The following is a 14751-nucleotide window of genomic DNA, read 5'->3' as shown; positions in this document are numbered from 1 at the left end:
CCTATCAGTGTACTGTTTTTTGGGTTTTTTTTTGTCTGTTTGTTTGGGGCCCACTCTCAGTAACACTCAGGGTTACTCCTGACTCTGGGCTCAGAAATTACTCCTGGCAGGGTCAGAGAACCTTATGAGATGCTGGCGATCAAACCAGGGTCAGTCTCGGTAGGCACCTGCAAGGCAAACACCCTATCGATGTGCTAGCTCTCCAGCCACATAAACATATATTTTTTTGGGGGGAGTCACACCTGGCGGTGCTCAGGGGTTACTCCTGGCTGTCTGCTCAGAAATAGCTCCTGGCAGGCACGGGGGACCATATAGTACACTGGGATTCGAATCAACCACCTTTGGTCCTGGATCAGCTGTTTGCAAGTCAAACGCCACTGTGCTATCTCTCCAAGCCCACATAAACATACTTCTAAGGGTTCTGTCACTAAGTTCCCTAACCAAATTTTGCTTGTTAGACACATTCAAACCTATTCGAATGTTTTTGAAGTTGAGGTTATTATGTGATCCCCAATTTTCACTGCTTTGATTAGTCATAAATTAGAAAAAGTACATAATATATAATACTATCCAATATGCCTAATTATTACCTAGCCTAGGTAATCTAACCCTCAATCCCTTGCCTACAAAGCTAATAAAATACATTTCTTTTGAGAAAGGTAACAGATATAATTTTCAATAGGATGTCAAGATATTCTTCACATCCCCTGGACTGTTCCTACTAGCAAGTTGAAATTCTTTTTTTTTTTTTTTTTTGGTCATACCCGGCAGTACTCAGGGTTTTTTCCTGGCTCTGTGCTCAGAAACTGCTCCTGGCAGGCACGGGGGACCATATGGGACTCCGGGATTCGAACCGATGACCTTCTGCATGAAAGGTAAAACGCCTTACCTCCATGCCATCTCTCCGGCCCCGCAAGTTGAAAATATTGAGTAGATAGATGAGGCCATCAGAAAGGCCTATTATTATGACATTAAAATTCTTCCACAGAAAAGTAAAGAATTAAATACACTTACTTCCTTTTAGGCATGGCATTATTTATTTAAAGATCAGAGAATATTCTGCCCTGAACCTGTTGTTTCAAAAGAACTATAAATTCAGGCAATTTTGAATGTCACAATCAACCATTGGTGAACATCTTGGAATTGTCTGATCTTTTTGGAAGAATTCCAGGCCAATAAAATTGAGGGGATGATGACAATATTCTTAAAGGAATAAAATTATTTTAGTAGGAGTAACAAATAAATAATTTGAGCAAAATGGATTTAACAGATTTTTATGGCCTCTCTTCCATGCTCCAAGGAAAAGCATGTTCCCATCATTCATTTATACTATATTATTTTCTTTGTATCATGCATTCCACATCAAAGGACTGAAACCAAAACATTTGTAAATGGACAAACTGTTAAGCATACTTCTACCGATGTTGTTGTTTCACTTTCATCTTTCATGGGCGGGCCTGAAGGAGGAGAGCATATGTCAGTCCATCAGTGCAGCTTAACTTTAAAAAATCTAAACAACTAGAAGGAACTTGATTATGGATATGATCAGTGAAAATCAGATGAAAGCTTTCCATGTTTATCTTTTCTTGATAGGAAAGCAAACAGGGGCAGAAAGAAAACAATAAAATCATTATTAACTACTTAATAGCCACCCAAAACAAAGAACATATTAATGGTGCTCATTCTTGGCACGTGTTGTGACAACATCAAGTTATATTTACTGAAAATAACTGATCTTAGTTCTGAGAGAGCTGTAACTTGTAACTCAGCTGTTAATAAAGGGAGTTTCTAGGTCTTTCTTTGATACCTCCCCGCCCTCTGCTTCTGGAGCTGAAATAAAGAGACTATGTTCTTGGGTGACTTCACATTAATAATAAGTAAAGTTTAGGCAGCAGTGTTGAAGGGTAGTGTGGACATCATGGACCTGCATGTAATTCTGGCAATACAATCAACCTTTCAAATCATGTTATGGTTCCTATAGGTTTTGTAGTCAGATCTATTGTTAGGGTATTGCATGCTATTCAGTATCTATAATAATCAGCATGGGATTGGTCTTGATGTCTGATTTCACATTAGCATAGACTACTCAGAAGACTGAGGATACAAACACTGGTCTAAAAGACCTCGAGAAGCAACATCAAATAAAATAAAACTAAGAAGGAAGGAAATCGTGAAAGCTAGAGCAAAAATTAAAGATGTAAAATTCAAGACAGAGCCAATGAAACCAAAAATTCTTTCTTTTTAAAGAATGAACATGAGACACACAACTTTAGCTAGACTGTTCTGGGAAAAAGAAAATAACCAGGGCCTGGAGAGATAGCACAACGACGTTTGCCTTAAAGCAGCCAATCCATGACCAAAGGTGGTTGGTTCGAATCCCGGTGTCCCCGTGCCTGCCAGGAGATGTTTCTGAGCAGACAGCCAGGAGTAACCCCTGAGCACTGCCACGTGTGGCCCCCCAAAAAAAGAAATAGAAAATAACGAAACAAAATGGACTCATTGACAAAAGGGCAGAGATTACATCCGAAATTCAAGCTATCATGAGAAAGGACTGTGAAGCACATTAAACCTTTAAGCTGGAGAATCTACAGGAAATGAATTTTTTTCCTTGGAGTCATGCCATCTAAAAGTGAGCAAGAAAACAAGAATAGACCAAACACCAGTGAAGAATCAAAAATCATGAAGCATGTAACCCTGGTCCTGTTGTTTCACTGGTGAGCTCCACAAGCTCTTTTTCACAGACATCATAACAGGTTCTCTTAGAAACTTTTCAAATATATAGAAGAATAGACAACCTTCTTACTTGCTTCTATGAAGCCACTATTACAACATTGTCACTACTATCTGCCGAAACAGAGATATTGAAAGAAAAGAACATTTCAGATGATCTTTCCTGATGATTACATTGACACAAAGATTCTCAGCATTGATTGGAGTGATGGAGCAGCAGCTGGGGCACTTGCTTTCCATGACCAACCAGGTTTGATCTCTGGCAACACATGTGGTCCACTGAGCCCTAACAAAGAACTAGGGTCCAGACAACTGGTCCTCTGGCCATAAAATACACACACTTTCTGAAAAAACCTTAGCGAATTGAATCCAACAGTACATCAAAATACTCTAAACCACAATCAAGTGTTTTTTTTCCCCGAGGATGCAAAGAGTGTACAACACATGCAAAGCAGTTCATTTAACATCCACATCATAAACGGAAAAGTACTATCATCTGACCATATTGCATTATCTACGGATTAAAGAAGGTTTATTCACTTTCTATAAGCCCTCTGTAACCATCCTAGAATGAATTATTTTTATCAGTAGTGAAAAATAAAATCCTCCTTTGTCAACTCTTCCAAGTTCACTGACGACACTTTGATTCAATATAATATTAAGGATTTAGCAATACCATTCAGACAAGAAAAATAAATTAAAAGGATCTTATTTGAAGGAATAAATGGACAAACTACCACAATTTCCAAAGATAGGGTGTCTGTATATATATTTGTGTGTGTATAAATTTTCTAAGCATTGTGTCAACTGAAAATTACTACAAGATGGTAAATTGGTTATCTATGATGAGCACTCAGGTCTTTTTTTTTTTTCTATATACAAACAGTCAACCTGAAGAGCAAAATAGAATTTATAAAAGTCAGGAACCCATATATCAACTTTGCAAGATTTGAAAAGCTGTAGTATGAAAAGAGTAAAACATAGAAAGAAAAATGGTGCTGATATGTATTATATCATTATGAAGTCCTGTATTCAGAGTTACAAATATATTTAGAGTAACAGGAATATTTGTTTCTCAAAAACCATTGCAACATCGATCAAAAATCAAAGAATCAGAAAAGTACAAGAAGCTCTTTGTGGAAAATAGTGGCAGAACATTTTCCTATGGCAGCATTATGCATTGAGGAGTATATTGGAAGAGGTTTATTTTTTATACTTTTACTTCAAAGTTATTTCAAAGCTGATTCTATTGACAAAGATAAAGACAAACAGAAATAGCAGCAATAAAAGTGATTACATCAAAAGAGTAACTAAGCTTCTGTATGACTAAAGAAATGCTGAATAAAACTCAAATATATTTTATTGAAAGGAGTAAAATATGTTTGTAATATATCTATTCCTGTCCTAGAGAAGCTAAGAATCCAAAGTTTTTCAAACCCCAAATCCTGAACTACAGGTATAATAACCCTGGTAGCATGTTTGCCAATCTAGGATTGGTCCCCACCACATTATATGGTCCCATAAACAGACATAAGTGATCTGCTGAGTCAGGACTAATCCCTGAACACCACTGGATGTGGCCCCAAAAGTAGAAAAGCACATTCAAAATTGAAATTTCATTTAAAATTCTATTACTAATTGTGAGTTGTATAGCACATACCTTGCACAAGTGACTCAGTTTCCATTAAAACATGCCATATGATCCTAGAACTACCAGGAGTGTTCTCAGAACACCGAAAAAAGAGTAAGCCCTCAGCACCACTCAGTGTGATCAAGAATGAAAAGAGAAAAGAGAGGTTAAATAAGCACTATCATGTAGAAGATGGATGGCCAATAAGAGCAGCATAAAGTGCTTATCGACACTTACAACCAGCAAAATTCAAATTAAGACAGCAGTAAGATATGCCCTTTGTTTGTTTGCTTGTTTGCTTGCTTTTGGGGTCACATCTGGCAGCACTTGGGGGTTTCTCCTGGCTCTTCGCTCAAAAGTTGTTCCTGGCAGCTCAGGAAACCATATGGGATGCTGGAATTCGAACCACCAAACTTCTGCATGCAAGGCAAACACCTTGCCTCCATGCTATCTTTCTGGCTCCAAAATATCATCTTATACTAGAGAGTAAGATATATATCAAAACAGGGAAAAAACAAAAATGAAAAGAGTCTCCATTCAGAGGAATTTGAAAACTCTCACAGCTGAACATTGTGGAAAACTATTTGGAGATTTCACAGAAGTAGAATTGAGCTGCCACATCTTGGTAGCTTCCTTCAAGACATAACATTCCTTTAATATAACTTACGTAGTCCATTATTCACTGCAGTCTTATGTAAAACATAGCACAATGATATCCCATAAATTATACACAAGATTATGATGCAATCCCTAGATTAAGATGCAACTGCTAGATTTACACAATTTTTCAAAGAAAATATAGAACTTGGTGTCAGTGGGGACTTTATTGAATGAAATTTTGTGTTTGTTTGTTTTGGGGCCACACCCAAGGCACTCAGGGGTTACTCATGGCTCTGCACCAGGAATCGCTCCTGACAGGCTTGAGGGACCATAAAGGAACATAGAGGGAGGATGCTGGGGATGGAACCTGGGTCGTGGCTGGGTCAGCCATGTGCAAGGCAAACACCTACCACTGTGCTATGGCTCCAGCCCTGAATGAAAATTTATTATTGGTTTGTTTTCTGTCACAATGTTCCGAAGGAACTGTGTGCTGGGGAAATTGGTGTTGATATGGGAACATTCCATAGAGTTCCATTGTAATTTAATCAAATACATGTTGAGAATAACAGTCTCTTTTATCAATAACAAATTGGCAGCACTGCTTCAAGAAGAAATTCTTTCTGCTAATGCTTAGCAATAAGCTGACCCATTAGCTTCTTATGTGACCAAACTGGAATGGGAGTGGCATTTCTACTACTCTGGCTAGAATACTGATGTCTGAGTAGATAAATAATATTCTTCACACACTCAAAATTACTCGCAGAGACTAAGATTTAATTGTGGAGAGATGCAAATGTATCACAACAAAAAAATCATATATGCTTTTTCTTGTCATGATACCATAGAAAATGTAGTGCTTATTTACTTGTACATCAATTGAATAGAAAAAAAGTGCTATTTTTTGTGGCAGTTTGAGTGGAACTGGAAGACTTCAAGTTTAGAAACAGAAATCACCCTCCAATTCTATTTGAGGTCAGTTTTGATTACAGTCTTAAGTTGTTGAACTCAAAGGCAGAGTTGAGTGTTGTCTTCTTGAGGCTAAGGAGAAATAGTTCCCTGGTCTAAAGGAGACAGTCTTCAGCTACACCAAAAGAATATCTGTGTTGTTTCTGCACCTATTTCTGCACAGCACCTGGCTATGGTCAGGGCTTACTTCTGGTGCTGTCCCAGTAATCACTCTTGGTAGAGGTGGGCAAGTATATAGGGGTCTACAACTCCAACACTGACACGCTGTGTGCAGGCAAGTACCTTCCATACTGTACACTGTTTTCTGGCTGAAAGTTATTAATTTCTGGAGTTCCCTTTCAACTTAAGTGTCTATTTTTTTTAAAATAAATACCATACACATAACATACAAAACTGTCAACTAGAGGCAGTAGAAGAATTGCGGCCGCGCACTCTTTCTAACCAATGAACCCCACCACAACACGCAGTTTTAAAACCACATTACAAGCGTGACAATGGGGAAACCTCGCAGGCAAACACCATCCACAGAGAATGAAGATGAAAGCTCGGATGACCTAAAATATCCACAGTTTCTTTATATCCTTATACATCATATATATGAAGACACCATGGCGTTACAACCATAACATCTTATCACCATGAGAGGCTGCCAATTTCTATGTCATTATATTGATTCATACAATACTAAAAATACATCAAAGTCAGGGACCAGAGAGATAGCATGGCGGTAAGTCGTATGGCTTGCATGCAGAAGGATGGTGGTTCGAATCCTGGCATCCCATATGGTCCCCCGAGCCTGTCAGGAGCGATTTCTGAGCATAGAGCCAGGAGTAACCCCTGAGTGCTGCCAGGTGTGATCCAAAACCAAAAAAAAAAAAATAATAATAATAATAATAATACATCAAAGTCACACAGAGGTATAAAAACTGAGAGGTAGCTCATTACCTAACTTGAAACTATAATATGAAATTACAGTCATTAAAACACTGTGGTGTTGGAATAAGGATAAATTCACTTCCCAGCTGATTAAGGATTCAGTACACAGCAACAAATCTACAATCTATGGTCAAGTAATTTTAGACAAAGGAGGTGCATACATGCATTAGAGTAAGAACAGTATCTTCAAATTGATGTTGGGAAGGAAGGATAAATCTATGTAAAAGAATGAGCCAAGACTCATATCTCACATCTGAAGCAAAAGTCAATTCGTCTGGCATACTTCAGGTCCCAGTAGGAAACAACAGGCAAGCAACCAAAGCTAAATCCTGGTCCTGATGAGTGAACTAGTGAATTCCTGCAAAGCTTAACAGAATCCCCCACCCCCTCCAGTCCTATTCAGGCTCCTTCAGAAGGCTGAGAAACATAAACCTTCCAGTTTCATTATTCAGAAGCAAAAGAAAACTGTAGGCCTATAATGCTGATGAATATCACTGACACAAATATTCTGAAAATACTGTAGAGAATGGAATCCAACAAAACATCAAGAGGTCCTACACTATGACCAATTCTGTAGCCAGAACTGCAAATAGAACAGACCAAGCACTGAATAAGGAATACTACAGGAGGAATTCCCTGGGTCTGTTTTCCAGTCAAGTTTCAGTACATGCTGGCTTTATATTTTCACGTAATTTGTCAACCTTTCCATTCTTCCCTTTCTCATAACTGTCAGCTGAACACATGTCTTTAATCATAACCTAAGAAATTCATGTAATAGGAAATTGAGTAATGAAATGCATTTTTCTATTAAACTGGAATCATAAAGCATAATTCTAAGATATGAATTTTGAACTCATGGTTCCTTGAGGTGTTTTCACTGTGATTATTTTTAAGATTCATTCAGATGAACTAGAGAATTTTTAACGTATATTTGAATACAATGCACTATATAGAGTAGTTGCACATTTGAATAAAAGTATATTTACATGAACATCAAAAACTATGGAGATATGTGATTTTCATAGTGATGTTCAAAAATCCAGTCCTTTGAGTGTACAAATTGATATTCATGGAATAAAGGCATATGCGCATATGATAGATCAGAACAAACACACACACTCAGAATTTTAACCTATTGAAATACATGTAGATACAGCAAATGCCATAATCAGTATTACATAAAGACTATATAAATGCTTGTGGAGGAATATTTTCATGATATAAATTAATGTTTCTCTTTAGACGATACCTCTAACCACCACAGAACTCAACATAAGAATGAACCCTTTCCTTTCTTCTTAAAAGACCTTATGGTGTTTAAGTGAACAATTTCACAGTACCTACCAACTGTGTTGCTTGGAGATATCTTGTTCTACACACACACATTCACACACACACACACACACACACACACAGAGAGAGAGAGAGAGAGAGAGAGAGAAGAAAAACATTATAAGAATCATACCCCAAAGTGCATCTTTTGCCTAAATCTATTTACTTTGATGTAATTAGTAAACCAGATGAAAACTTGAGACAAAGATCTCAAGAAATAAAATGGGAAGTAACATTATAGAAAGATCATTTTACTGGTATGTCATTCCAGTTCCCTGAGATTGGACAGTTGGTCCTTAATCCATTAGGTTCAAATTCTCCAAGTGGAGAAGGGACTCTACTATAATGTCTACAAATATTTAAATCTAGATAGAAGACAAATCTTGAATCATACAAGAAAAAGAAACATTTGCAAAAATGTCTGCTTGAAAATGGGACAGTTACTATACAGTTTCTCTAAGATCATTCATTGTGTGTGTATATATTTATAAGTATACACACATATATACTTATACACATATACACACAATGATCTTAGGGATCATCATATATACTTATACATGCATATATATACATATATACACACAAAAGATATGTACACTAAGGTCATTCATATATACAGAATATATATTTTGTATATATATTATAATATGAAAGTTAATCATTTATTGGATAATAGATTTCAAAACACTTTGTGCTTGGAATGTAAAAATTTCTCAATTCAAAACAAAGGCATTGATACTCATAAAAAGGCCCATAGAACACAGAAAAGAACGTACAGATCCAACTGTCATTCTCCTCTGGGATCAAGTTTTAGCAGGTAACATTCTTTGTCCATCTCCCAAGTAAGTAATAACAGATGTTACTAACATGAGTGATCCATTTTTATATCTTAACTTCACTTGAAATTACTCTAAAACAGCAATATTTCTGAAGGAAAGTTGACTTACATGAAATATATTCAGTTTTATGGAGCTTCTCCCATCTTCATCCTCCAACCATTCTTCTTCTTGGAGGATACATGAGAGTTAGTAGAGTTTAGTGGCTTCTCAGGAATAACATAGGAAACTATTCTAGAATTCACAAAGAACTAGGATTGGTAAGCAGGCATGGAATGGGCTGCTATTGAAGCATCAGCCAATATCTCCCATATTGGAAGATACATATGATCAATTCTGTCGTGCGGTTACAAGAAAAAGGCAACTGAACAATCAAAAATGACCAAACTAAAACTAATTGTGTAAATGCAGTATTTTGCGCTTGTTGCAGGACATTTGAGGACTTGATTCAATTCTGAAACCAAATGAAACTATGAGAGTCACAAACCTTAACATTTGTTAAGCAGAATCATTAACTTGACCCAAATAGACAGCTCTGTATGGGGGTCAGTCTAGAGACTCTGAAGGCAACATTTGAATGACAGGAATTCTTCATGTGAACAATTCTTACTTATACTAGTTAGATAGATGCTCTCCTGATTACCGAAACTAGTCATTTTAGCTGCAATAAATAAATAAATACTTTCCCTTCTTTTTTTTAAGCTAAAGTGTATCCAGCTATAGATGCAGGATAGAAGAGGGAAGGGGTTATCTTTAATTTTGCTTATTTAAGTTTATTTATTGAAAGTATTGATTTACAAAGCTACTTATAGTTTTGTTTTCAGGCATATAATATTTCAACACCAAACCTCATGGACAAGTGATGAATTTGATTTAGCTTGCATCTCTTCCCAAGTTTCAGACCACCCCCCAATTTTTGAGCTACTTGGTAGCTCTACTTTGACACTTAATCTAATTTTAACCTGTGCTATTGATTTCTTTTTTTCTCATCAACTACTCAGTTTACCTGACCTAAACCATTCACTTATCAGGTCCCAAATGTAAGAGGCCTCTTCTTATCTGTAAGGAATCTATTTCTGCCCTATTGGCCTTTTGTGTGTATGTGACTTTTTAAAAATAATATATTTAAGCAACACGATTACAAACATGTTGTAGTTGGGTTTCAGTTATATAAAAAAGAATACCCCCTTCAACCAGTGCAACCTTCCCACCACCAATGCCTCCCCATCTCCCTCCTCCCCCACTCAATGCCTGTATTCAAGACAGGCATTCTTTTTTTTTTTTAATGCATAATTTTTTTTTATTTAAACACCTTGATTACATACATGATTGTGTTTGGGTTTCAGTCATAAAAGGAACACCACCCATCACCAGTGCAACATTCCCATCACCCAAGTCCCAAATCTCCCTCCTCCCCACCCAACCCCCGCCTGTACCCTAAACAGGCTCTACATTTCCCTCATACATTCTCAATATTAGGACAGTTCAAAATGTAGTAATTTCTCTAACTAAACTCATCACTCTTTGTGGTGAGCTTCCTGAGGTGAGCTGGAACTTCCAGCTCTTTTCTCTTTTGTGTCAAGACAGGCATTCTACCTCTCTCACTCACAACCATTTTTATATGTAGTTATTACTCTAATTGCACTCACCGCTCTGTGGTACTCTTCATATCATGGTCCTTCCAGCCCTCAATTCTATTGTCTCTGGCTATTATTTCAATAATGTCTTTTAGGGACCTGAGAATTGGCACAAGCAGTAAGGCCATGGGAGCCTAGGAAGGACTGTGTTGCGATCCCCCAGTGTCCCAGATGGTCCCCCAAGCCAGGAGCGATTCCGGAGTTCATAGCCAGGAGTAACCTCTGAGCATCACCGGATGTGACCCAAAAATTAAAATCAATCAAGCAATCAATCAATCAATAATGTCTTTTATTATTCTTAATGTGGATGGGAATTGACAGTAATGGGCAGGGGTTATGCATGTTCTATTTTCCCTCTACCCACATCAGGATCTCTTTATGACAATGTCACCACCCTATTATGGCTCCTAGGTTCTATCCTGAAAGACATTTCTGTGCTCTTTTGCCCCAGAGCGGCAGCATGATTCAGACAATGGAGAGTATTAGGGCTAATTAGCTGGATTTCAGTCATTCATATGGAGTGATCTATAGCATTCTTGCTATGCTATGAGGAGTGGGGATCTTTCTTACTCCCTTTCCTCCCAAATACTCCATCCAACCATACCACAACCTAGAAGGTATCAGCAAGTAAGGAGGGTAAGGAAACTCAAAAGTCAGCAACAACTAATATTAGTTGGTGCTAATATTAGCTGCTAATATCTTCTCTTTCTACTTTCTGAAATGTTCAAAAAAGGCTCACTCCAGATTTCAGGAGAAAAAATATCATCATTCTTCCAGGCATAAACTAGACTAAAAAAGGTTAGGATGAATCCTAAGACTTTATCTATAGGTCTCTGACCAGGGCTATGAGTCCTCAAGCATGGTAGAGGACCCAGAGCATAGTCACAATTTCAATGACCAGGAATTTCATCTCTGACTATTTAGACATCTGCAGGGTAGACGGGTCCTTTAAGACTTCCTCAATGTTTTCCCTTTCTGTGGCTGGTGTCTGAGCATCAAAGTTTCCTCTGTGTCAGAACTGATCAAAGGGCAATGTTGAGCATCTCCAGGGTCTATTGAGAAGTTATACCCCTAGAAGCAAGGTCCTGACATTTCATTCAGGCCTGTAGTATAATGACCTTATGTTCGCTGAGTAGAGAAACAGTGAAGGAAGAAATTACCTACAGAGTATCACATCAAAAAAAAAAAAAAACATTTCAGTCTTCAAACGAAAAATACTTTGTTTATTCTGAGAAGACTAACGAGGAAAACATAAAGCTTCATTAGTCACATTGTTGAAGAATAATGTCTGTCAACCTTATCTAGATGTCAGTAAGAATTGGTCATAGGCACCTTATGTATATACATCTATATTTTTTTCATCTATCCCTCAAACAAAGCCTAGATTAAGGCACAGGAAATGTAAGAAAAGAGATTTAAAAAAAAAGAATGAAGAGAAAAAGAGAGAAATTAAAAAAAAAGAAAAAGAAAAGAGATTTTATGAAATGTAAGTTTCTTCCCTTTAATACTGAATTGCCCAAGAAGTTACCCCCAAATCTCCTGTTCTAATGCTTCAACTGCACAATGTAAAAGTGTCAGCAGAAAAGCCCATCACCAGTCTCCATGGAAGGTGACAGAATCCAGTACTTCCAGATTCCCTGACTAGAAAAGAAGCCATAAGACACCAGGAAATGATCTGTTGCCTAGTCAGGGTATGTGGGTTACAGAGGAACAATCATTCTTAAATTGACAGGTGGAACAACTAGCTCTAACTAGAGAAACTGCCTAGAACAAGATGTTTAATCTTTGTTAATTTTCACTGGTAAGTGACCCTGCCCTTTTTCACTTCATCAGCCTGAATAGAATTCTCCTTTACGAGGGATTATGGGGCCTTGTGTATTTACACTGCAGAATCTCATTGCCCAGTTCTCCTTTAGTTGGACAAGACAATAACATATTAGAAGAGCTCTAAGCCTCTTATATTCAACACCTGACTCAATCTCCTTTGATTTTAATCTTGTAGAGAGTCCATGAAAGAAAAGAGAGGGCTCAAATCCTGATTTCACTTCTACACAAGTTACGCATCTTCCCCTTTCCATCTTGTATCTACATATCAGGCGTTTTGTGTAAATCTAGAACTACTTTCTGCCTAGAGCTGATCTGAGGAAGGGGTTTAAATCACAGTTACCAAGTATGAAGGACCCACTGCCAAGGAAGATGTCTCAGACAGTGGGGTAGTAGAGGTACCTCAGCCTGTAGCTTCTCTTTTCTGCTCACCCTGCCTGTCTTTCCTCAACCCAGGTGCTCCTGACTATATTAGTGCCTTCTGTAGCAGAGAGCAAACATACCAGGACATGGACAGCCATCATGCACACTGGGGAGAAGACCATCCTGGTGAGGTGTGCAGAGCAGAGCTGTAGCTCAACCTCCTGTTGCAGAGGATGGAGGTAATAATCAACGCAAACTTTCCTTTCCCCTGTAGTGTCCTTCTCCTCTACTCCTTATACCTTCTACTATACCTTTACACATGTCTGATTTGTCTGGTATTTGAAATTAGGAAGTTGCCTGACACTCAGGTGAAAAACAGAAATTCAGGAATCTCAAAGATTTGTAAAGAATGTGAAAAAACCTCTCCCAGAGATGACTTCCTAAATTCAAGGTCAGTTCCAGGACCACACAGACAAAAGTTCTGAATAAGCCACAGGTGGGGGCTTCCACTCAAAGTTCTCAAGCTCAGAAACATTCTGAAATCTTCACCCCACCAGAAATTTTTCTCTCCTCAACCAGCAACTTTATACCGCAGAACTCACCCCACACACACACACACACAAAGTCACATTCCTCTAGAGAAGAAGGTCTGAACAAAACGGCTTCCATCCAAGCCAGTGTTAGATCATTATCTCCAATATCTGAAAAAATTCAGAAGTTATGCAATGAGACCTCCTTCAGTAGCAAAAAGATGTCTATGGAGACATCTTTTTCTCCACCTACAGAAGGCACACAACCTATAGATTCCTTGAAATGCAACATTGGGGGCACAAGTTTTGAGTGTGGATCTGTGAGCAAGCTTAGATGAAAAGCTCAGAGTTGGGTCCAGATTCTGCAATTGCCATAAAATGTCAAGAGTGGAGACCATTAATTGCACATACCTGAGCCCTGTCATCAGGAAAAAATGGTTACTGCAAACTTAGTTTTGTGAGGGACACAGAGATCACAGGGGCAGCAGAGATTAAAAAGTAGCCTGGTTTCACCAGATTCTAGAGCCACCTTGGATTCCATTGTGTCAACTCAAGGCCAATATTTTCCCATAATTAGTGAAGAGACTTCATTCACCAGAACAGGAACCCTTTGTGCCATCAAATTCCAATTCGCCACAATCCTAAATATATAGTAAGGGAGCATAAATCTAACATGAAGTAGCAGCCTGGCAATTGTCACAAGCATGTACTTCTTACTGCACACAATGTACCTTTTCCGGTTCCTCATTATCACATTCAAAAAAGCCTATGGAATAAAAATTTGCTCGCCCACTGAGCTAGATCTACAGATGGATGGAAGATAGAGCCTAGAACCTAGGAATCCCAGGAGTTTCACTTTCATGGACTCAAAATTTATTCCTCAATAGGTTAAAGATATTTACAATTTATTCTCAAATAGGTTAAGAAAATCAATCTTGTCTATAAAGAAAGGCATAGGCTTGGATTCTCTGCAAAATTAGACACCTACATAGCCTCTGCAAAGAACCAAGGAGTAGTCAAAAGCAGAGTGGTAATGGCTGGTGAGATGTCTGAGGATCAGATACCCATGGTGTAGCTCTTGGGAAGATTCTGGATAACAAAAATTGCCAATGGATCATGGCCTTCAAGCCACTAATTTACATGTGCACTAACAATCATCTGCCCTCAGCACTTGGGACTTTATGCTCCCATTCTACTTCCCTTATTCATTCACATTGTCATGATAGTTCTCAATGTATTATGTGTTATTGCTTTAACAGCACTCATCACTCTTTGTGGTGAGCTTAATGTAGTGAGCTGGAATTTCTAGCTCTCCTCAGAGGCAAAGGCCTCTGAAATTTATTGCAAGAATGTCTTTTATTTTT

The sequence above is a fragment of the Suncus etruscus genome, chromosome 3 (assembly GCF_024139225.1).
Source record: "Suncus etruscus isolate mSunEtr1 chromosome 3, mSunEtr1.pri.cur, whole genome shotgun sequence".
Lineage (NCBI taxonomy): Eukaryota > Metazoa > Chordata > Mammalia > Eulipotyphla > Soricidae > Suncus > Suncus etruscus.
This window is presented reverse-complemented; position numbering follows the sequence as displayed.